Raw genomic sequence first — 25029 nt, forward strand, 5'->3', positions numbered from 1 at the left:
ACTCTTTATTGAACAGTACCTTCGAGGTCTTCAACATCTAAGAGCATTGGAGTAAGTTCTGCCTCTCATCTTAAGGATGGTGCTTCTAAAAATGGCAAAGTTCCATTGTCCTGTGGTGGTGTGTTAGCCAAGATTATATGTTATGTAAGCACAGCGTAAACCCTTATGAGACAAAATACCATTAATCAAGCTAACCTACCCTTACTTTTACAATTTGTATCACTGTTGTAAAACAAAATTGCTCCATAATTCCACAGTGTCATTTCTACAGCAAGTAACTCCAATTTCCAGCAATTCCATATGCATATCTTTCTCGCACAGTTAGCTTCCAGCAATAACATACCAGACAGAAGTTCTTGAAAATCCTTATGGATTTATAACTGCAAATGCTCCACTCACACACTAAAGACCAGGAAGAGCAAATCAAGCAACTGCAGCTGTAACCAACAATAGCAAGTCCATTATAATGGACAGAGGCTGTGGTCAGCAATGTATGTTTCTTCGTATATGCCATCTCTTGCAGTAGAAGTGCCATTTAAACAAACTAAATGAGCTTTTGTTTTTAAAATGGGCAGTCACAACTAGTACTTGATGAACCTGATAAATCTGAACAACTCGTGATAAATTGGTCTTTTATGGTTCTTTTTTCATATTTAAATAGTCAACTGCTATTAGCTTTTTGGATGTGGGCGGGATACAGTGGGAAGGCAACTTGTTTATTGCAGAAATCATTGAGACGAAGGTGGGGGGAGGGGTTTGAGTTGTGTATACCTAATTCAAATAGTACAATTACTGAAGCAGCCTAAGTTAATTAATGCATCTATTGATTTGTTACTGTTTCTAATGCCTTATGCTATCAGATTCAGTTAACAATTCCGAGTTCATTTTTGTTCTCCCTTTCCTCCTCTGCTCTCATTATACAGGCCAAGTCATATGGCCCCAAAGTGGACCACTGCACCAACATAGATTCCCTGGAAAGTTAATGGATGCATTAACTGTCGCCCACAATGTTGGGAACTTTATCTCAAATTATCTCTCGGGTGGAGTGGGAGTGCCAATCACAGCTAAACAGTCCACAGGCCAGATCTCGCACTTGTTCTTCTGGGTAGATCTGATACACGCTGGAGCAGGTGACCTGCCATTTCAGTTGAAACAAGTATTTGGGGCTAAAAATCCAGAGGCTCTCAGACCTCCACCAAAAATGGATGAAATTTAAAATATTCAAAACTTTCAATAATTAAAAATGGTGATTTGACTGAAGTAACACAATCTGCAGTTCGTAAACAATAATTTGCATTTATTTAGCATCTTTAGTGCAGGAAAATATCCCAGTGATCATCATAAGTGGGTTATCAAACACAACTCAAGATCTCAAGATTGCATGAGTGGGCCTCACAGCTTGTCTAACCTGTTGCATCATTTAATACAGTTCTGGATGTGATTTTGCTTGCTGAGCTGGAAGGTTAGTTTTCAGAAGTTTCGTCACCATTCTAGGTAACATCATCAGTGAGCCTCCGACGAAGCGCTGGTGTTATGTCCCGCTTTCTATTTACATGTTTGGGTTTCCTTGGACATCACCAACCCAAGGAAACCTAAACATATAAAAAGAAAGCGGGACATAACACCAGCGCTTCGTCGGAGGCTCACTGATGATGTTACCTAGAATGGTGACGAAACGTCTGAAAACTAACCTTCCAGCTCAGCGAGCAAACTCACATCCAGAACCTCAACCTGAGCTACAAATCTTCTCAAAATTCGCTATTTAATACAGTTATAGCCTTTTCCACCTCAATTCCACTTTCCTGCCTGCTCCCTGTATCCTCTAATTCTTAAAGGTCCAAAATCTGGCAATCTCAGTCTTGAATGTATTATGATGGAGAACCCACAACCCTTCCTTGCTAGGAAGGCTAATGGAATTCTAGACTTTAATACAAGCGGATTTGAGTATGAGTGGTGAAGTTTTTCTTCAATTATACAAGAGCTTGGTTAGACTGCAACTGGAGCATTGTGCACAGGTTTTAACCTCTTAATCTCAAGGATATTACAGCCATAGAGTAACAACAATAATGATTCACCAGACTTGTTCCTGGGATGAAGAGACTGTCCTATGAAGAGAACTGGACAGACTTGTCTTCTCCAGAGTTTCAAAGAATGAAATCTACAAAAGGGTAAGATGCAAGGTGACCAGAATTTAAAATTAAGTCATTTAAGACCAAGAGGAATTTCTTTTTACTCAGAGGTTTGAGAGTTGCAGAGTCATACATCATAGAAACAGGCCTTTTGACCCAACATGACAAAGATGGCCAACAAACACCAAACTATACTAATCCCATTTAGTTCCACTTGGTCCATAGCCTATTATGCCCTAGCATTTTAAGAAACTTAAATGTTGCAAGGGCACCAACATCCATCATCCTCTCAGGAAACATTCCATATTTCCAACACCCTCTGGGTGAAAACATTCTTCCTCAGATCTCCTCTAAACCACTTACCCCTCTACTTAAACCTCTGTCATCTGCTATGGGGAAAAGATTCTTATGATCCGCTCTATGCCTCTCTATGTATCCCTGAATCAGATTCCCCACTCCCCTCAGCTCTTCTGCTCCAAGGAAAACAAATCCATCCTATCCGGTCTCTCTTCATAATGAGACTCTCAGCCCCAGATAACATCCTGGTGAATGTCCTGTGCACCCTCTCAGTGCAATCATCTCCTTCCATTAGTGTGTTGACCAGAGTGCATACAGTATTCCAGCTGTGACTTAATCAATGTTTTATAAAATTGTAACAAGACTTCTTTGCTCCTATTAACTACACACCAGTTAATGAAGGCAAGTGTCCCATATGCCTTCTTCATCACCCTGTCTACCTGTGAATGTTTTGAATTCTGTTCTCCAGAGGATGTTGGAAGCTCAGTATGTCTACAGTAGAGGCCAATACATTTCTGACTACTATTGGTGTAAGGGGCTTTGGGGTTAGTGTGAGTTAAAGTCATCGAAATGTTTGATCAGCCATAACTGCATTAAACGGTTAGGCAAGATCAATGGGCTGAATCACCTATTCCTGTTCCACCATTCGTTTGGGACATAAAATGTCAAAGATTCAATATCATCTGAAGTAAGAAATTTCTCCTTCTCTCAATTCTAAATGATCAACTCCTTACGCAGAGGATGCACCCCATGTTATTGAGAGTTACAGAGTCATACATCATAGAAACAACCCACATCACTCAGTGTTTGCCCAGTTAAGCCTCTTCAGAATCTCGTATACTTGAATAACTTCTCATTCTTTGAACTTTAGACAGCATAGGTCCAATCTATTCAGCCTCTCATCATGGGTCAACTCAGCCCAAAAGCCAATCAAATGAGCCTTTACGCCATCCACATATATCATTCATTGAACAGGTTGCGGTATTTTGGTGAATCATATGGGGGAAGCTACTTAAGCTGCCAGTTGCAGGAATCAACTAACTTAAAGAAAAGCCAATCCCACAGCCAAACTACACCATGGTTAACCAGGCTGAGAGTGAAATTCCTACCCACAGTGGGAGGAAGACCTATTCTCAAAAGCTGTGATCAATCTGAGTGACCAGCAGCTCTATCAGTCTCAGCAGAACCAGAATGGAGCAGTGGGCACTGCTGGGATGGCAGGCAGACCCAGAAAGAACATTTCATGGAGCCCGGAACCCAATCTGTCTCTTGCTGTTAATGGATGAACAAAGTCAGAAGTCACACAACATCATGATGAAGGAGCATCGCTCCGAAAGCTGTTGATTTCAAATAAACCTGTTGGACTATAACCTGGTGCCATGTGACTCCTGAATTTGTCCACCCCAGTCCAACACTGGCACTTCTCCATTAAAGGGATGAAGGGATCAGGCAGCCTGAGGGGAGAAGGCACAGGTTTTAGAGGCAAAGCAGGCGAGATGGAGGGATGGGATGAGGGGAGATGGAGATAATTAACAACTTGGAGGGCGGGGAGGGGTTACCCCTACTGTGTAGAGAGCATTCTGCAAATATTCTGTTCCTTTCTTTCCAACATTCTTCCAAAGCATGCTCCCTATTCCCACACAAACACCAACTATCTTCAAAGTCTTTTCCCATCAACCTTCTCAAATACATTACGACAAACCTTTGGAATAGATGGGCTTGAACTCAGGCTTCCTGATACAGAGGTAGGGGTACTAACACTGTGCCACAAAAGCACTTGAACTCACCCAGCCCATTTTATGATGTAGGCAGTGTGAAAAAAGGATCAGTTGACTTGGTAACAAGTTTAATTGGCCATTTAGGGGAGGCAATGGCCTAGTTGTATTATCACTGGACTGTTAATCCAGAGACCCAGATAATGTTCCAGGGACCTGGGTTTGAATCCAGCCATGGCAGATGATCAAATGTGAATTCACTAAACATATGAAATTATGGGTCTAATGATGGCCATAAATCCATTGCTGACTGTCAGGGGGAAAAAAACCCCATCTGATTCACTAATGTCCCTTCGGGGAAGAAAATGCCATCTTCACCCAGTCTGGCCTACATGTGACTCCAGACCCGCAACAATGTGGCTGACTCTTAACTGCCCTCTGGGAAATTAGGGATGGGTAATAAATGCTTCCTGGCCAGTGACACCCTCATCCTATGACTGAATTTAAAAAAAAGAAATTATTTACTTGTTTACAAATTAGTGGGGGAGACTTTCTGAGTGGGCTTGCCACCTCTCTTATTTTGCGTGACTCTCCCTCCTCCACCCCATAACCTCTGACTGAAAATGTGTGCAACAGAGTGCAGCCATCAAATTCAGTCCTTGGAGACCAAAGCCGACACAGTACTCCAAGGTGATAGCACCAAAATCCTACACAATGACACCATGAAGTTTTTATTCTTATGTTGCAATCCCTTTCCAATAACAGGCAATATGCCATTTGCCTTCCTAACATTTTGCAATACCTACATGCTAGCTTTATATATTTATTGCACCAGCACACAAGTTTCTCCAGTGATCAAAATTTAAAAAAAAGTTTTAATGTCTCCTAAAAGACACTGTTTTTCAAGTCTTCTTATCAAAGTGAATTATCTCACACTTCTCTGCATAAAATTCCATCTCCAACTTAGTCCATTTATATTTCTTTGCAACAACCAGGTGTTCTCCACAAAGCTTACATACTATCAACTAGGTTAGCTACACTAACAGCTAACTTTGTACAATTAGCAAACTTAGATATACGACTCTCAGTTTCTTCATTTAAGTCACTCATACAGATTATAAATAACTGAGGCCCCAGAACTCTTCCTTGCAACAATTCACTGGTCACAGATTGCCAAATTAAAAATGGCCCAATTGTCTGTATACTCTACTATCTGTTCATCAACCGAACGTAATACATTACCCTTGACTTCATTAGCACTTGTCTTGCTATTAATGGCACCTCATTGAATGCATTTTGGGGATATCCAAGCGTATTATATCTACAGGTTCCCCTTTATCTACTAATTGTCAAATCAACAGAAACTCTGCTAAGTTTATCAAATGTAACTTCCTTTTTGTTAAAGCATGTTCATTTTGCCTGATCATATGATCAATTTCAAAGTTCATTATTTAAATTTATTTTGCCAATCGATTCCAGCATTTTCTCAATGACTGCTGTCAGGATAACGGGCCTGTAGTATCCTAATTTTTTTCTCACTCCTTTCTTCAAAATTGAAGTTACATCTGCTAATGATTTCATCTATTCCCTGTGCAGCTATCACTTTCAGAATCATTGTGTGTAAGTCATGAGGTCCTGGGGGTTTGTTGACAATGGGTCCCTTAATTTTCAGCAGTACATTTTAATCTGTTGATGTTAGTTAAGTTACTTACAATTCACAGCACCTTGGATACATACAAATTACAAAAATAGAAGGTAAGTTATGACTTCAAATGTAGAATCAGGCACTATAGATGGCAAGAATGGGAAATAATGGGACAAACTGACCTGGAGAGAAACTACACCACGATGCATTCGTCCGCACTTACCTGGGTTGCTACTTTGGACCAGGGCAACACAGTGGCTCAATGGTTAGCACTGCTGCCTCATAGTGCCGGGGACGCAGGTTTGTTTCTACCCTTGGGTGACTGCCTGTTTGGAGATTGCACATTCCCCCGTGTCTGCATGGTTTTCCAGTGGATAGTCTGGTTTCTCCAATAGTTCAAAGGTGTGCAGGCTAGGTGGATTAGCCATGGGCTAGTATAGGGGTTATAGGTATAGGATAGGGGGGAGTGGGGTATGGGTGGGATGCTCAGTGTGGACTTGATGGACTGAATGGCCTTCTTCCACACTGTAGGGATTCTACAGGGTCTGCTGCTACGGTCTTCACTACCACGTCTGGGGAACAAGATCTCTCTTCTGCATCATCCAGCAGGACCCACCCCTACAGTTTTATCCACAAAACAGGACAGCAATTTCCTCCTCCCTGCCATGCCCAGGGCAAATGTCAGGAACCCTGCCAGACAATTCTGAACAGACCGCATTTGTCTAGGTGCACAATAGCCTCCTAAAGATGGTGCCAGTGGGTGCCAGGGATGCCAGCTCACTACAGGATATTCTGGCAGTAACAAGATCTTCCAGCTTAGGGGAGTGGAGGAGAATCAGGCGAGAGAGCTTCACCATAGGAGGTAGTTAATAAGATCGGTTTGGATAAATGTTGCAAAAAATCTCATTGGGCCTCAAGGTGAGAAACCCTTATTGAAAATTGGCATTTCACCAAAATTTAGCCTATAACCACACTTGCACTATATCAGAGTTCAGCAGTAGGAGTTTCTCAAGCCACTGGCTGAGAAGTCAAAGCCGATCTTAACCAGATAGCAAAGCTTAATACATTATGCATTTAAATAAAAGATGAATTGCAGGCAATCCCCCAGCCAAGAATAGGTTCCCCCACCGCATCCCAAAACCATCCCAGTTCGTCCCCTCCCCCCACTGCACCACACAACCAGCCCAGCCTGTCTCTGCCTCCCTAACCTGTTCATCCTCTCACCCATCCCTTCCTCCCACCTCAAGCCGCACCTCCATTTCCTACCTACTAACCCCATCCCACCTCCTTGACCTGTCCGTCTTCCCTGGACTGACCTATCCCCTCCCTACCTCCACACCTATACTCTCCTCTCCACCTATCTTCTTTTCTCTCCATCTTCGGTCCGCCTCCCCCTCTCTCCCTATTTATTCCAGAACCCTCTCCCCATCCCCCTCTCTGATGAAGGGTCTAGACTCGAAACGTCAGCTTTTGTGCTCCTGAGATGCTGCTTGGCCTGCTGCGTTCATCCAGCTTCAGACTTTATTATCTGTTCCTCAGTACGTTCGTTAAGTTGATTTGTACACAAGTTGAAACCCAACACAGTCAAATATAAAAAATTGTTTGTTAAGTACAAGTGACCATTTACAAGTCAGATCCTTAAAATGAACAGTGTTATGGGATCTCCTCTGTAATTATGAGTGTTGGTAAACCGGACATTTGTAAATTGGGGACCCACTGTATATAAAGACTGGTAACAATGTGAAAATATCATCTAACATAACTGTTCTGTAACAAGCACTCAGAGAACTTCCAATGAAAAGTGCAATTAAAACACAATATGTATCCAGATCGGCAGATTATACTACCTCAAACATGATTGGCATTTATCCCTTCTAGTAAACAACAACACAGCACAAATGAATCATGTCAAATATAATGCAAGCCTTTTACCAGCTGCTTGGCATTGTTAGATTAGTGCACACTGCTATTAAGTTTTACATTTTGGTAATGGATAGCCCATCCAGTATAGAGCTACTTATGTTACATGTATGCAGATTATTAAGGCTCCAGCTGCTTTCTGTTATTATCTCAATACTGTTGTATTGTAAAGGAGCTTCAGCAAAATCTACACAATGAAAGAAAATTCTTCGGGAGCCATAAAGAACTCAGTGAATGGGCCTTCACCTGACAGAATAATACTGAATATAATAATAGGATTTTACATCATTGGTAGCAATTAAAGTTGCACCTTTGCTAAGTCCAAAAGCAGACAGTTAAAACCACCCAGGAGAGGGAAACCAAATCTGGTGGCAGTTCCCAATTCTGTAACCTGTTGTCTGAGACTTCCTGTGCATCAGGCTAGGTACTGCCAATGTAATAGCTAATGTCATTACGAGTGATTGAGCAAGTGTGTTACCATTGTTGCAATAGCATTAAGTATTTCTGTGGCATTTGTGATTAATGGACTTGTAGAATAATCAGTGATATAATGCCTCTCATATCAATAAAATTAATATTGAATATGATTACAAAAACATAAATAAAGACTTGCATTTAATTGGCATCTTTCAAAACATCTATGCCCCAAAGTACTTCACAGCCAATGAAACACTTCTTCCACACAATTTTCCTTTTTATCAGATGAAGCATGTGGGGATTGGGGGGGGGAAGGGGAGGTGCAGACAAGTGATGAATCAACTGCCTTACTGTCCCCACCATTTGAGAAAGCACATCTGATTGGCTCAGTAGCAGATGACCAGAATCATAGGCCTCGACAGCCAGCACCAGAGTCAGCAGCTTACAGCCCTAAAGACTGTAGGTTGAGGCATAGTCTCCACAGATCCAATGTCAAGTCTTTTTCTTTGATGTCTTGCAGGGCCTGAATCATAGGAATTGGGGCGGCACAGTGGCTAGCACTGCTACCTCACAGCAGCAGTGATTTGGGTTCAACTCCACCCTCTGGTTACTGTCTGTCTGGAGTCTGCATATTCTCCCTGTGTCTGTGTGGGTTTCCTCCCATAGTCCAATGATGTGTAGACTAGGCAGACTGGCCATGCTAAATTGCCTGTAGTATTGAGGGATGTATAGATTAGGTGGGGAACGGGTCTGGGTGGGATGGTGTGATGGTTGGTGTGGACTTGTTGGGCCAAAGGGCCTGTTTCCATGATGTAGGGATTTTATGATAAAATGTAGATTCTGGGGGGAGGGAGAAAACAGTTTATTTTTAATTCATTCTTGGGATAAGGGCATCATGGCTAGACCAGCATTTATTGTCCATCTGTAATTGCCCAGGGAGCAGTTAAGAGTCAACCGCATTGCTGTGGATCTGGAGTCATATGTAGGCCAGATAGTGGTTTCCTTCCCTGCAGGACATCAGAGAAACAGATGGGTTTTTTCCCCTGACAATCCATAATGATTCGTGGTCATCATGAGCCTCTTAATTCCAGATTTTTATTGAATTCAAATTCTGCCACGGCAGGCTTCAAACCCACCTCCCCAGAACATTACCTGGGTCTCTCAATTAATTGTGTGGCATTAATTCCACTGGGCCTTCGCCTCCTCCTTTGGAGGTGGCTTTCAGAGACCAGCCTCTTACTCTTCATTTCCACCTCTAATGGTCCCCAACTGGATGAAAATGGAAGCTCTATGTGACCCAGAACTCAGTTACTGAGTTAGGAAGCCAGCCACTTTTCTTGCCTGCTGGAAAGGCAAGGAAAATCAGGGAGAAGGTGGAATGTAGATAGCTGTTAATTGACCACTTGAAGACTTTTATACATTTTCCATTATTTAATTGGTGAAGTGGTGAGAAGGGCAAATAATTGGGTAAGTTGGTCTTGAACAGAAGTCCATCCATTTCTCATTATCTTTCCCATCACTCTTTTCAGGGAGATGGAAAGTTTGCCCTTGGTCTCAGTTTAAAGTCGGAAAATCAATTGGAATGCAGTAGCCTTAAAAAGACAGATAATATGTGGAACATTATTGAAGTGGCAAATACCAGCCAAGGAAAATAAAAGAATGCGCTAGTTTGTTTTAAGAACTCAAAGTTGCAGTCTCCTGGTGATGTTGAAAAATCAATACATATATTATTCAAGGTTTCATCTTGCATTCATCAGGACAAATGCAAGAATGCCAAAATTTCAAAGTCAGCAACAACTTCTACTTCATGAAAATAGACAGCTAATTGGTTGCAAAGTCAGCTCTGGTTGAGTTTTCACAGATTCCCTACAGTCTGGAAGTTGGCCATCTGGCCTATTGAATGTATACCAACCCTCTGAAGAACATCCTACCCAGATCTATCCACCTACCCGGTCCCTGCTCACCCATGGCTAACCCATCCAGCCAGCACATCCCTGGACACCATGAGCAATTTAGCAGGCCAATCCACCGAATATGCACATCTTTGGAGTGTTGGGAGAAATCCACACAGACATCCACACTCAGTCGCCCAAGGGTAGAATCGAAGCCAGGTCCCTGGTGCTGTAAGTCAGGAGTGCTAACCATTGAGCCACTATGCCACCCTTGTTCTGGAGAATTCCCCACTGTGTTTTATCCAAGCATATTTTTAATTCAAAGAAAAAGTGTGATTCCCTCAACCAACTCCTTTCTCCTACAGAGGACAGGTCCTGAATATGAATACACATAGCTTCCAGCTAGCATATTACATTATGAACCCTACTGATAATCATAAATTGGTTGTGAGTATAATTCTTAGCATGATCCAGATGGGGTAGCACTTGCTGAGCAATCATGGAATCGCATTTACTGTTAGATATTAAGCATGATATTCTGAATTTTGCAAGCATTGGTTGGTTTGACACAATCAGAACTCTGCCTGCTATGAATTGTTGTTTGATACAATCTGCCAAAAATAGGTCCAAATGATGTGTCCAAACGTTATGCTTCACTTGAGTCTACACCCATTGTAATTCATCTAACCGTGTCTGCATAACTTTTTACTCTTTTCTCCTTCATGTACTTATCTAGCTTTCTGTCAGATGCCATTTATCCATTGTTATCCATTGCAATTATTCAATTCAGTATTATACGCAATAATTCAAACACTCTCTGGGTCTCTGGGTAAAGAAGCTCCACATGAACTCCCCATTGAATTTACTCGTGCCTGTTGTGTATTTACGACCCTTCATTGTGAACGAGACCCACAAGTGGTCATGTTCTCAGCTCAAATTGAAGTTACACCTCTGGATTTCCTCCCATGACAATACCACTCCCATACCTCATTAAAGAAAAATTACTTGACATAAATTTTCCCACTCTCCATAGCTGCACCATTTGCAAAGCTCTGAGTTTATTGCGCAATAATAGTACACACTCTAATATATGTTCAGTCCAAAGCAACTTAAACCATCTGAAATACAGAAACGGAATGAAAGATTACAATTGTAATTTGAGAAGAATAGTATAAAACAAATATCATGGAGCGGTGCTGGTAATAAATATGACTTCAATGATTACACACTTGAACACTGCAATCAACATTTGACCACTGACTGGAGTCCTTAAAGAATTTTAATTTGAAATCGTCTCTGCGTCTGTCATAAGACACCAAGTGAAACATTTCAGGCAGTGACAGCATGTGCAGCAATAGTAGAATTGTTCAAAAAGTATATTGATGCTTTGAGAGCTGTTCCCGTTTTCTGCTTTTCACATTTAGCTGCAATTATAAACATTTGCCACAAATAGTAAACATAAAAAGATAATTATACATTGCCCATAATCACTCTATTGAGCCTGAAAAATAGGCTTTGATGTATCCTCGAGTGCTCAGAGTCCAATCTACGTACAAATGCCAAACTATGTAGCTTTTGAATTAATCTCCGTAATGTAGTATGGGCTAAACACAAAAAGTACTGATCACTATTTTAATGTGCCACATGATCAAAGAATGTTTTGGCAAAATGAGAATAGAGTATCATTTCCTTTTTCCCCAAACAATTCCACCATTGTGTTTTGTGGTATAATGTGGGGCAGAAATTGGTTTGCATTGTTCCCAGGTTTCAGGTGTAAATCAGATATAATGTATATTTATTCAGCAGTGGAACAATCTGTGCCAAATCTGCACTGCTAAATTTAGGTGACTTCTTTTAAGGCAATGTGAAACAGGTATCAAGGATCTTTGATATGTCAATTAGGGACCCAAAGACTGTAAAAAAGGACCAGGTGATGATGAACAGGCACAATTTTAGAATCTCTACAGTTTGGAAACAGGCTATTCGGCCCATCAAGTCAACACTGACCCTCCAAAGGCCCACCTCAGACCTCCTCCCCCGACTCTATAACCCCGCATTTCCCATGGCTAATCCACCTACCCTGCATATCCCTGGACACGACAGGGCAATTTGGCAAGGCCTATCCACCTAATCTGCACATCGTTGGACTGTGAGAGGAAACCAGAGCACCTGGAAGAAACCCACGCAGACACAGGGAGAATATACACACACACACACACACACACACACACACACACACACACAAGGAATTGGGCCCAAGTCCCTGGTGCAGTGAGGCAGCAGTGCTAACCACCAGGCTACCGTGCCATTTCAGGATTCTTCAGCATCCTTGTGGACTATAAAGGATTACTATTTCAGTAAAATAATCCTGTCAAACCAGGTGAAACAAAAATGACTCATCAGACTCAACTGTCCTGACCATTATCTCCAAAATCCTCTATCCCATTGCAGTCTTCATTCCAATTCAGCCAAGACACCCCCACCTTCAATCAAAAATTCTCAATCAACCCATAACTTCCCAGTGAGACAGGAGACTTTAAAGAGATTTTCCAACTGTTGAATGGAGTCCTAAGAAACAAGTTCTGGCAAACTTTGGCCTGTAGTTGCAGGCAGTGTTGAATCTGAAACAAGTTCAAAACAAAAATGAACCTCATTAAAAAAACAGCAAGTAATTCCCCGTTTTGCAAAATATACTTACGTTACTGCAACTCATGTGCTAAATGCCAGGAGTACATAACATACAAAAATCTTCTTTTGTACCACTCAAAAATGTGCATCCTATTTCACTGTAAGTGCAATATTATACCATGTAAAATATGATTTATTAATTGTCCGCTAAAATGGAGGTGAATCCTTTTAATCAACAAAGTCTAACTGACTTGATTCATCTAATGTGCCCATCACTGGAATTAATTACTGCTACTCATGTGAATAAAACCAGAAATAATGGGAACTGCAGATGCTGGAGATTCCAAGATAATAAAATGTGAGGCTGGATGAACACAGCAGGCCAAGCAGCATCTCAGGAGCACAAAAGCTGACGTTTCGGGCCTAGACCCTTCATCAGAGAGGGGGATGGGGGGAGGGAACTGGAATAAATAGGGAGAGTGGGGGAGGCGGACCGAAGATGGAGAGTACAAGAGAGTTGCAATGGGAGAGAGATTCCCTGAGGTTGGTCCGGAGGGAGGAGGGTAACTTCTTCAGGTTAGGCATCCCTGGAAGAGGCTTCGCAGTGAGGTTAAAATAGTATCAGAGATAATGGGAACTGCAGATGCTGGAGATTCCAAGATAATAAAATGTGAGGCTGGATGAACACAGCAGGCCAAGCAGCATCTCAGGAGCACAAAAGCTGACGTTTCGGGCCTAGACCCTTCATCAGAGAGGGGGATGGGGGGAGGGAACTGGAATAAATAGGGAGAGTGGGGGAGGCGGACCGAAGATGGAGAGTACAAGAGAGTTGCAATGGGAGAGAGATTCCCTGAGGTTGGTCCGGAGGGAGGAGGGTAACTTCTTCAGGTTAGGCATCCCTGGAAGAGGCTTCGCAGTGAGGTTAAAATAGTATCAGAGATAATGGGAACTGCAGATGCTGGAGATTCCAAGATAATAAAATGTGAGGCTGGATGAACACAGCAGGCCAAGCAGCATCTCAGGAGCACAAAAGCTGACGTTTCGGGCCTAGACCCTTCATCAGAGAGGGGGATGGGGGGAGGGAACTGGAATAAATAGGGAGAGTGGGGGAGGCGGACCGAAGATGGAGAGTACAAGAGAGTTGCAATGGGAGAGAGATTCCCTGAGGTTGGTCCGGAGGGAGGAGGGTAACTTCTTCAGGTTAGGCATCCCTGAAATCTCCAGCATCTGCAGTTCCCATTATCTCTGATACAATTTTAACCTCACTGCGAAGCCTCTTCCAGGGATGCCTAACCTGAAGAAGTTACCCTCCTCCCTCCGGACCAACCTCAGGGAATCTCTCTCCCATTGCAACTCTCTTGTACTCTCCATCTTCGGTCCGCCTCCCCCACTCTCCCTATTTATTCCAGTTCCCTCCCCCCATCCCCCTCTCTGATGAAGGGTCTAGGCCCGAAACGTCAGCTTTTGTGCTCCTGAGATGCTGCTTGGCCTGCTGTGTTCATCCAGCCTCACATTTTATTATCTTGGAATCTCCAGCATCTGCAGTTCCCATTATCTCTGATACTATTTTAACCTCACTGCGAAGCCTCTTCCAGGGATGCCTAACCTGAAGAAGTTACCCTCCTCCCTCCGGACCAACCTCAGGGAATCTCTCTCCCATTGCAACTCTCTTGTACTCTCCATCTTCGGTCCGCCTCCCCCACTCTCCCTATTTATTCCAGTTCCCTCTCCCCATCCCCCTCTCTGATGAAGGGTCTAGGCCCGAAACGTCAGCTTTTGTGCTCCTGAGATGCTGCTTGGCCTGCTGTGTTCATCCAGCCTCACATTTTATTATCTTGAATAAAACCAGAATTTTGGTTTCATTCATGGAAACATATTTTAAGAGCTTGCAGGCATTGTGGCTCTCATATTTTCTCATCCTGGAGTTTTTCTTTTTTAAGTGAGGTTCATAAATTTGCATTTCGCAAGTGGATTGACATCCATGAAATCAAGAAAGTACACGCATATATAAATTTGCTAACAGTATAATCCAGCATGCATGCTGACCTAATGGTGGCCATGCAACCACCGTCAACTGTCATATTAAAACAAAAATTCAGTTCCCAATCTGGCCTGAGGACCATCCAGACCTACAGCAATGTAGCTGATTCTTAACTGACCATTGAGCAATGAGAGGTGGATAACAAGGTAAAAACATCATAGCCCCATGCCCTCAATGAAGTTAGATGGTTGGCGGTGATTTAATGTGGCCATCGCCATGGCAATTGCAGCCTGCTGCAGTAGCTGAACCAGTGCTGATGGCATCACTCTGCATCATAAAAAAAAGTCATCCAGTCAACTAAGCTAACCAGTGACCATAGCAATTAATGGCGTGAATAAATAAGTGAATAGATATACCCAAAATGGAACATTAATTATCCAACTATTTTTGCATCAATGCAAAACAGTTTTTTAATGAAACTATGAATGTCAAACTGTACCACTGATTTCTAGGTCCATTACAGTAGAAGAAGTCAAGATGGTTTCAGACATTGCATGAAGAGCAGCTTAAAAATATGCATTTGGATGGTCATGTTGACACAGGAGTACTCGGGATGCAGAAATCTTTACTGCTAAGTTGGGCATTTACAATTCAACTGCAGGTGCACTGTGCACCTAAAAAAAATATAAACACCCTAAAGAATCAATTGCTAAATACAAAATTCTCAAAAAAGTAAAATAGAGACATTTGTAGACAGATTTCATTTCGTCAGGTAGTAATACACAGGCAACCAAAGAAAGAAATGGGGTAAAGTGAGATGTTTGCTGTTCCCTGTTGGTTGTTACCGCTGAAGCTTAATTGACACCCTAATATAAATCTAATCTGTCCGTCTGGACAATGGATATGACTAAACTACATCCTTAATTACTTCAGCAGTTGATTTTATAGGCAATAATACCATGGTGGGTTTTTTTTTGCTGTAGAGAAAAGCAATTAGAAAAAAAAGCTGTGGAAACCACATTATTTGTGAATTTGCTCCAATATACTTTGGCTCAAGCCTGGAATTGTTAATAAAGCAATTTATTTAGCAGTTAAAGAATAGTGTTTATTCCATGCAGTTGAACTCTTGAAAATATTGGTAGTTCAACTACCCCTGTGCTTGTGGTCAAGTCAGAAATTCTCAACACTCAACACTTGTAGCATCCTGTCATTGTGCCGAGGAAATCCATGGTTATATTAAGAAAACAATAAAGTTGTCCCTTTAGTTCAAATATTCTGTATGTATATAATTTGAAAAAGAGTCATAAAATCAGAGATTTTTGTCAAGAACTCAAGACTGAAATGCCCAACTGAGAAAGCAAACAATTTACACAAATGTACAAGTTTGCACATCTGTAATAGGAAACAGCTAACTGGGCAACAGGTTTGAGATGCAGAGTAATACCTCCACAGGCTTAGGTTATCACAAAAGAATTTTCCTTCTAAACCTGTCCCTTCACTTGAGGCATGGTGACCCTCAGATTAAACCAGCAGCAGCTGCCTCTCTTTAATGAGACAGCAGCCTGTCACTATGGTTGGACTATGGCAGATTTACCATTTATATCATGTATTTATATATATATACAACTCTATCAATTATTGTTTTCTTTCTAGTGTTGGTGTTCTTGCACTCCTGTACTAATGACGGCAAAACAAAAAAAAACTTTGATTGAATATTTCACTTTGACAATGTTTGAGTTATGTCCAGCTAAGCAATAATTTCCATACATGCTTTTATTGCCACAGGTGAAAAACCTTTGGCTGCATATCCTGTCTCTGCTTGTGTCTTCCCTTATTGATAGTCAGCCTTGCAACAATATCTGTTCGACATTCCATCAGCATGCATCAACATAACAACGTAATTAAGTTCTAAACAAGCATTTGCAAATGACAGGTTTAAAATGTATAGTCCAAGTAAAGTGAAGATTCAGCAACGCTTCCTAATTTATTTTGAGTTGGGATGCACAGAATAAAGAACTGTCAAATATTTATGCCATCTATAGAATCTATTCCCATTAAAAGTAAGTAAATATCAGAGATAAATAGCCTATTAATTATGAGCAGGGCTAATGATGAACTTCCGCTCTCCTCTGAAACTCAATACTGATGCCAAGATTAACAAAAGACCAGTGATGATGGAATAAAAATATTTTCCATCCAATTTATCCTCCTCCTTGTTTTACTGTTCCCATGTATGGCTCACTAGCCCCAATAATCCCGGGCCGTTAGACCATTTTCTGTGCACGTGGGCCAAAATTATGAATCACTGTAGGCAATAGGTCTTCAACAGCTGTTTTAAACTAGCTCTCAGCAATCATGTACAATGGCCTTGATGGTTCAATACTATTCCTCACGTGGATTAGCAGTTGTCCTCTAAGATATTTTACTCTAAAAATTCCAGTGCTAAAACAAAGAATTAACATCTTAAAAATAAGAACAGTTATGTTGGCAATAAATACCATACAGTCATCCTTTAAACATTTCAGTTTGATATTGTGCACTAGCAGTCGATACAAAAATACGAGTGAATTATTCATGGGGAGTCACCCCTTATCAAATTGGTGACAACTCTAGGTTTGTTATCCTTGAAGATGTCTTCAGCTTTTCAACCTCGGAGACAATAGCAAAAAGGAGTTTAAGCGTAAAAGGAACATCTCAAGTTCATACAAGTCCTTGGGGTTTCTCCATTTTCTGTGCCGTGAGAGGGCTGAGTGAACAACTTGGCTGATTCCAACGAAAGGTCCAACGCAATGATTTCCCTTCCATTTTCTCTTAGAAACAAAACTACAAAGACAACAAGTCTGCAGCATATTGAAAGGGGGTCCTATAGTTGGACTAGCAATCCTGAAGCTGAGTGGACAAATGATCTGGAGACATCAGTTTAAATCCCATCAAGGCTGAAGAAAATTTAAATTCAGTTAATTAACGGAGTTAAAATGGGCAGCAGCAATAGTGACTGAGAGTCTACCAGATCATCATTAAAACCCAACTTGGTGACTAATGCTTTGTCAGAAAAAAAACCTGCAGTCCGAATCAGCTATGTAACTCCAGAGCCAAAACCAATGCAATTGACTTATAACTGTCCTTTGAAATGGTCTAGCAAATCCAATGGTGCCTAAACTAATTGCACAATTAGTTCAAGGATGTGACTGACCATCACTACTTTCTCAAGGGCAGTTAGGGATGAGTAATAAACGCTGGTTTACCAGTGATGTTCAGATCACAGAACAGTTCCATGCACACAAGGTCATTCAGCCATTGTATCTCTCCCAATGAGCAACACACTGAGCAACACATTTAATGCCATTTACTCACCCTCTCTCCATAATCCTGCAAATTTTTCCTTTTCGGATAATGACTCAATTCTCTCCAATATCTCAAGTCATCCTGACTCCACCATTCTCTCAGGCAGTGTATTCTGGATTCCAACCACTCACTGGGTAAGAAATTCTCTCCTCATGTCTCTTTGCTTATTTTGCCAATCACTTTAAATCCATGCCCTTTCATTCGCCATCCTTCTTCCAGCAGAAACAGCTTCTCACTATCTACTCTAGACTAGACCACTCATGCATTTGAAAGCTTCTATCACTTCCCCTCTCAAGTTTCTCTGATCCAAAGAAAACATTGTCCCAACTTTCTCAAATCCATTTGCCTAACTTATCAGAAGTGGGGATGTTGGCTGATGATTGTGCAATGTTCAGCACCATTCTCAATTCCTCAGACACTGAAGCAGTCCCTGTTCAAATGCAACAACATCTGGATAGTAACCAAGGTGACAAGTGTCAAAGTAACATTTGCACCACACAACTGCCAGGCAATGACCATCTCCAACAAGGCACAATGGTCCTTGACATTCAACAGCACTACAATCACTGAATTCCCCCACTGTCTGGGGTTACCACTGACCAGAAATGCAACTGGACTCGCCGCATAAACACACAGTGACTACAACAGCGGGTTAGAAACTAGGAATATTGTGGTGAGCAGGTCACCCACAGACTCCCCAAGCATGCCCACTATCTCAAAGGCACAAGGCAGGAGTGTGATGGAGAACACCCCATTTGCCTGGATGGGTGCAGCTCTAACAGCACTCAAGAAGCTTGACACTATCCAGGACAAAGCAGCCTACTTGACTGTCACCACATCCACAAGCATCCACTCCCTCCACCACTGACGCTCAGTACTCGCAGTGCATACCATCTACAAGATGCATTGCAGAAATTCACCAAAGATCCTCAGACAACACCTTCCAAACCCACGACTACTTCCATCCAGAGGGATAAGGGCAGCAGATACTTGGAAACAGCACCACCGGAATGTTCCCCTCTAAGCCGCTTACCATCCTGACTTGGAAATACATCACCATTCCTTCTCAGTCACTGGGTCAAAATTCTGGAATTCCCTCCCTGAGAGCATTATGGATCAACCGGCAGCATATAGACTACAGCCAGCTGTGTCCATATCCCACAAGTGAATTAAAGTTCCTCATCTCTGGAACCCATCCAGTGAACCATCCTTTTAATGAGATTTTTATGAAAATAATGACCTGGAGTAAAGGTCAATTTGGTTGGCAGATAAGACCATAAGATGTAGAAGCAGAAGTAGACATTCTGCACATCGAATTAGCTCGACCATTCAATGAATACATGGTGAATTTGATAGTCCTTAACTCAACTTGCCTGCTTTTTTTCCCTTACAACCCTTGATTCCCTCACCTGATTAAAAATCTGTTCTTCTCACTAATATACTTAAGGGCCCAACACCCCTCGACAGTAAAGAATTTCATAGATTCATAGATAACAAAGTGTGGAGCTGGATGAACACAGCAGGCCAAGCAGAATCTTAGGAGCACAAAAGCTGACATTTCGGGCCTAGACCCTTCATCAGAAAAAAAAGGCTTTTTTCTGATGAAGGGTCTAGGTCCAAAACACGAGCTTTGGTGCCCCTAAGATGCTGCCTGGCCTGCTGTGTTCATCCAGCTCCACACTTTGTTATCTTGGATTCTCCAGCACCTGCAGTTCCCATTATCTCTCTCCCAGAGAATCATAACCATCTGAGAAGAGATTCCTTTATCGTCTGTCTACATCCTGATCTCATGGAATGCCTTCCTCTTGTTCCCAAATGCTGGACATGATTATTTAAAAAAATCTCAGATGTTAGATCCTCCAAGGCGTGTTATTAAAACAAAAAAGGAAACTATCTGATTACCGTCTCCTGTCTAACAATACATCAAATGATGATTGTTGAGGTGGCTTCGTATATCTAATGGTGATGAGCTTTTTTTCCCCCAGCGTTGGACGCTGTACTCCCCTGGCACACGTCATCCCTGCCACCTCCCAAGCACCAAAGGTTCCGGACGCGCGCACCGGGAGCGCGCTCTGTGCAAATCAGAAGCACAAGCGAAACAACACACCGGCGGAAGGCAGACCCGCAGCACCGTCCACTCCACCAGCTTTGTTACCACTCGGGGAAATGCAGCAGGCAGAGACAGGAAAACTGCAAACATGCACTTTTGGCAGAAAGCCAGCACTCTCCCTCCCCGAGGAACACTGCACCCAACTAGGAAAGTACATGCACAAAAATTAAACATCCCAGATCCCCTCCCTCCACTTTACAGCATTATTATGTTTTTTGGGGGGAGGGTGGAGGAGGAATGGCACATCTTTACTCGCAAGCTCCTCAGTGAATCTATTAACTAAACATCCCCACAAAGTTTCCAGTGAACCGTGTCTCGCCGCTACTAAAACGTGAAGCAGACCGATTCGCCCTGAATCTCAACCGCCTCCCTTTCCTTGACTTCAGGCTGAATTCCTGCTCCATCTCTGAGATTTGTCCAGTTCTCTCCGGTCATCCGGCGGGGGGGGGGGGGGGGATATACTCGGTTTTATTCGATCGAGGTCAAATGTTTATTTTTTTCTGTGACCATCTTGGGGGGGGGGGAGAGAAGGGGTGAAAATACATCACGCCACGGAATTGAACGGGATTGTAGACCCATTCCAAAATAACAAATCATAGGGATCTACTCTTTTGAAGAATAAAAGTGGGACTATCCTGTTAGACCCTGAACGGCCTGTGCACTTTAACGGCTGCCTGAGTGCCCCAAAAGCCCAAACTCCTCAGCCGATTGTGTCAGCGGTTACCAAGGTGGGGGCACGGGGGCAAGAGGTCCTATGGTGCACTGATAATGTCACTCTCTCTGAGGCAGGAGGCCCGAGTACAAATCCCACCTGCTCCAGAGGGCGTGTCATCACATCCCATCCCTGCACAAGCCGGTTCGATAAATATCGACTGCTCTCATCTGAGGCTATTTCACTGTCCCCCCGCCTCAACAACAAATCATTTATTAAAATAAGACACTAGTGTGTATTTTTTTAAAAATCTCGCGTGTTCATTAATGGCAACTCCCTGCAGGCTGTAATTTTGTTACAGCTTGTGAAATGCACACTAAATCATATGACTAGCTACTGTAAATAATCATATAGCTACTTACACGTTTCAAATGCACTGTGTGGATCTAAAGAAGCGTCACTGAACCTGAAACGTTAACTCTGCTTTCTCCCCCACAGATGCTGCCAGACCTGAGGAGGTTCGCCAACAATTTCGATATTTTGGATTTTCTGTCTGAGTTCCGTTCTGCTTTACTTTAAATAAAAAGTTACGATTCAACGACTCGACAATGTACTCTCTTCCTCCCACCCCTTCACCACCACACGCTCCCCCCCCCCGAAATAGCTTCTGCTGTTTCACCAGCTGCGTTGCTTTTTCGAGGTTTTTTTTGTGAACAGTGATATTCAGTGCTCATGCGAAGTCAAGTGCGATTATTTTTCATCCTCTGTGATAGAGATGAAAAATCGACATTCTGGGTTACTGGGGAGGATGAGATGGTGAATGCATAATTATACGCAGTCGACGGGGCTGTTCAAAATGCTTTAATCCTTTGTTTGGTGTGGGGGGGGGGTACATTAGTGTACGTGTTAATTTATTAACTCCCAGCCCCTCCTTCCAACCTCTGATTAATTATCGGCGTTTACTGAACATTCCGATTTAATACGACGGCAGTGAGACCAATACATAGACACATACACACAGGGTTTAAACCGCTCCTGAAAGCGCACTCGTGCTGAGCTGTTCACTGGATAACCTCAAATACACACAACCTTAATTAATAGGCTACTTCGTATAATTTACGCATTATGTATCATCGCTGCCCGCTAACTAATTATAATGCCCACCCCTATAGTGAAATTTTAAAACTTAGTTATCCATAAACTCGGGATAATGATAATTCGCAAACCACACAAAATACGTCCACAAAACATTTGTTCTTTTAATTAAAAAAAAAACACAAAAATAGCCCCAAACGATGCATTTTAATCCTTCAGAACCCCCTGCACCATTTCTAGTACAGCCAATACCGGCCCCATACATACATATTTTAAGAAAAAGCGTACAAACTTTTCATTAAACTCTGTGCTGCACGAGGACAATTCAGAAATGCATATAGAGAACAACAGAGGGTGCAGTTGTGGTCCAAGGTCCCTCCCTCTTCAGCCCGGGGGCGCAGGTTTAAGTTCTACTGCTCCCGATGTGTGTCGTGGCATCTCTGAATTTGAGAAATTGTTGGGTTGGAGGAAAACGAACAGCAGCGAGAGGACACGAGCTCCCAGGCGTGGAGCTCAGCAACAACGAGACCCTGTGTGCAGCGGGAAGAGGCCGTTTGGAAGAGATTAACGGGGAAAGCGGTACCTCCCCGGCTGACGGAGGGGATCTATCCCGGGAATCTCGCACTCATCCTGTGAGCTCCCTTCCCATCGTATGGGTGGGCAATGCAGAGTGAGGCCAACGGCATGCGTTCAATTGCTGCACCGGGCTGAGATTACCATGAAGGACTCTCCTCCTCAGCATCTCTCCCTTTTGCCTGAGGTTAGCGCCCAGAGTAAAGCACCAGCAATTCGGTCTCTCCCTCTCCACTTCTCTCTGTGTTTAATGAGAGAGAAGCCCCGACGATCTGGTAAGACTCCCATGTTATTGAGAGGAAGGATTTCTACAATGGAGAAAAGGTCTCGCTTTTCGCCTAAAACGGCTTTAATTGGGCACACACACAATCAAACATTCCTCCTCGGTTTGCATTCGTTATGCTTTGTCTCACTTGCTGTAATGTCCGCACAATATTCTCTGTCCATCTGTCTGTCTCCATCTCTTTGGATATGGCTGTAACTGTTCACTTTAAGCTTTCACTGTGTGAACATTTCAGAACCTCGTTCAATTTCCAGCTGCGATTTTTGCAAATAAAAGGCTCAAGCTCCAGATGTGATGCGAGACAGAAGTAAAACACATTCTCGCACACAATTATTGAAGGTAGGGCAAAATAAATAGAGGGATTAGACGGGGTCCGCGGAAAACGTTGCAGTTTTAATTTCCGCACACTTGTACGGCAGAACGAGGAGCAACTTTAAAGCGTGCAGGCAGCATTTTTAAAATGTAAGAAGTGAGAAAGAGCCAGCGAGGCATCCACGATAAAGTTAGCTTGACCTCTGCTGACTGTCATCAAGGGCAAAATGTGAACCCCCCCCCCCCCCCACGTAACCCCGTCCTCTCTATACCCACGACCCCCGGGGGGAAAGAGTTCAAGTTAATGCAGTTATCGCCCCCACACCATCACGTTTTACTATGGCACGCCGTTTTCTCTTAGACAAGATGATTTGTTTACGGTTTAAGCGCAATCATAGCCAGGTCTGGTCGCCCAGTGGCTAACAGTGCGGTATACTGGGTTTTCTCAATGAATAAAGAAGCCAAAACGGGTGTGGGTGAGAGAAACAGAGACATACGGTTCAGACACACAATCACTGAATTGTTACGGCATACACAGACACCATTCGGCCTACACTGCCCGCACCGCTTCTATTCCCTACAGCCAACCGCCTGCTTCCCACCACCCCCCAACTCCAGCATCAAGCATCACTATCTTTAAGAAAAGCCCAGAAACAATCCTGTTCTAGCATCAGCTTTCCAGCATTTCTTGCTCATCCATCGCCTACTCCAGCTCCCAAGTCTACGTCCCGTGTATATTCTTGAAGTCAACTCACTTGCCGCCTCTTTCTGAATTTCTCCTGCACAACCCCTCAATAAATCGCAAGAATGCTGCGAGCTCTGCGTTTTAAACTTGAAAGATAGATCACCTGCCCGGCTAGTCAAAGTGACTGGATTTTGCAATCGATATGTTTGCTGGGATCCACGCCGACCTTCCGTTTCAGCGTCAAGGATCAATTTTCACCAGGAGGGGCTAAGAATGTCGAGAGCAAACATTATTACTTATCAAACTCTGCCTGTCCACACTTCAACAAACAAAACAAAACACAGCAATAACCTCCCTTCCTCCACAAACGCTGCCTGACCTGCTGACAATTTAAGGTAATGGTCTAAATCGCAGACTTCCAGCTTTCACCTGCTAATTTATACTCTCTCTGCTTTTGTTTGTTGGGGTGGGGGCAAAAAAAATCACGACTTTTAAGTCAGGGCTGCCCCATATTTCAAGTCACTCCAATTTCACCCCCACCCCCAAGAGGTACTCGATTGTCCACTTTAATCGCAGGCTGGAATTTAAAACTGGCACCCTATTCCTATCATCACACACACGAAAATACGCCAGTGAAACAAACCGCTGGTTAAGTACAAGGAGGGACAATTTCATTTTTCTCTATCCCAAAATCGTACCTTGCAGGACTTGTCCCGGACAGACCCTCACACACGCACACATGAACAAGATGTTCAAGTCCAATGCAATTTCCTCCGTTAAATCCTTTCCGATGGCGAGATCGATTCTGAGTGGGGTTCAACGCCTGGAGATGTCCCAGTGGGTTCTTTTTTGGGGGGAGATGCTGACAGTTCAGCTATACACAGAGAGAGAGACAGAGAGATGGGGAAGAGGGAAAAGAAAATCACGCCAGCCCGGCTTTCTCTTTTTCCGTGTTTCCCGTCTTCTTTCTGCTGCAGATTCCTCACGTCACGATTCGCTCTCCCTGCCTTCGCTCTGGTACTCCGGCTTATGGCAGCCCTCGTCAGGGCAAGCCACGATTTGGCATCTGCACACAGCGTCTAAACCCCGCCCTGCACACCACCGGTATCAGCATTTAAAAAGGAAACGGCCTTTTGCATTCTGATGCTCTCCACACACACACACACACACACACACACACAGACACACACACAGGCAGACAGACTTCAACCGGTCGTTATCAGCCAGGCAGCGGTGTGGAAATGTACAGTTAAAGGATGGAGTGGGCGGGGGCGACACAGTTCATTCATTACCTGGGAGATCCGGACATTTCATTGTGGACCCAGCGAATAACTTGAATTGGGGCTCAAA

General features: G+C 43.1%; 1 protein-coding gene across 28 annotated transcripts in view; it reads right to left on the minus strand.

Moving 5' to 3' along the window:
* nrxn3a (neurexin 3a) overlaps positions 1-24704 on the minus strand; it is a 2036587-nt gene extending 2011883 nt beyond the window's left edge. For 27 of the 28 annotated variants that reach the window (XR_007248249.2, XR_009446221.1, XR_009446220.1 and 24 more), the window contains exon 1: positions 24378-24704. The gene's annotated coding sequence lies outside the window, so the exon portion shown is untranslated. Of the gene's footprint in view, positions 1-21153; positions 21257-24377 lie in introns of those variants that run through there. The other variant, XM_059648982.1, reaches the window with a different exon arrangement.
* Positions 24705-25029: the final 325 nt, after the last annotated feature.

Source organism: Stegostoma tigrinum, chromosome 10, assembly GCF_030684315.1.
Source record: "Stegostoma tigrinum isolate sSteTig4 chromosome 10, sSteTig4.hap1, whole genome shotgun sequence".
NCBI lineage: Eukaryota > Metazoa > Chordata > Chondrichthyes > Orectolobiformes > Stegostomatidae > Stegostoma > Stegostoma tigrinum.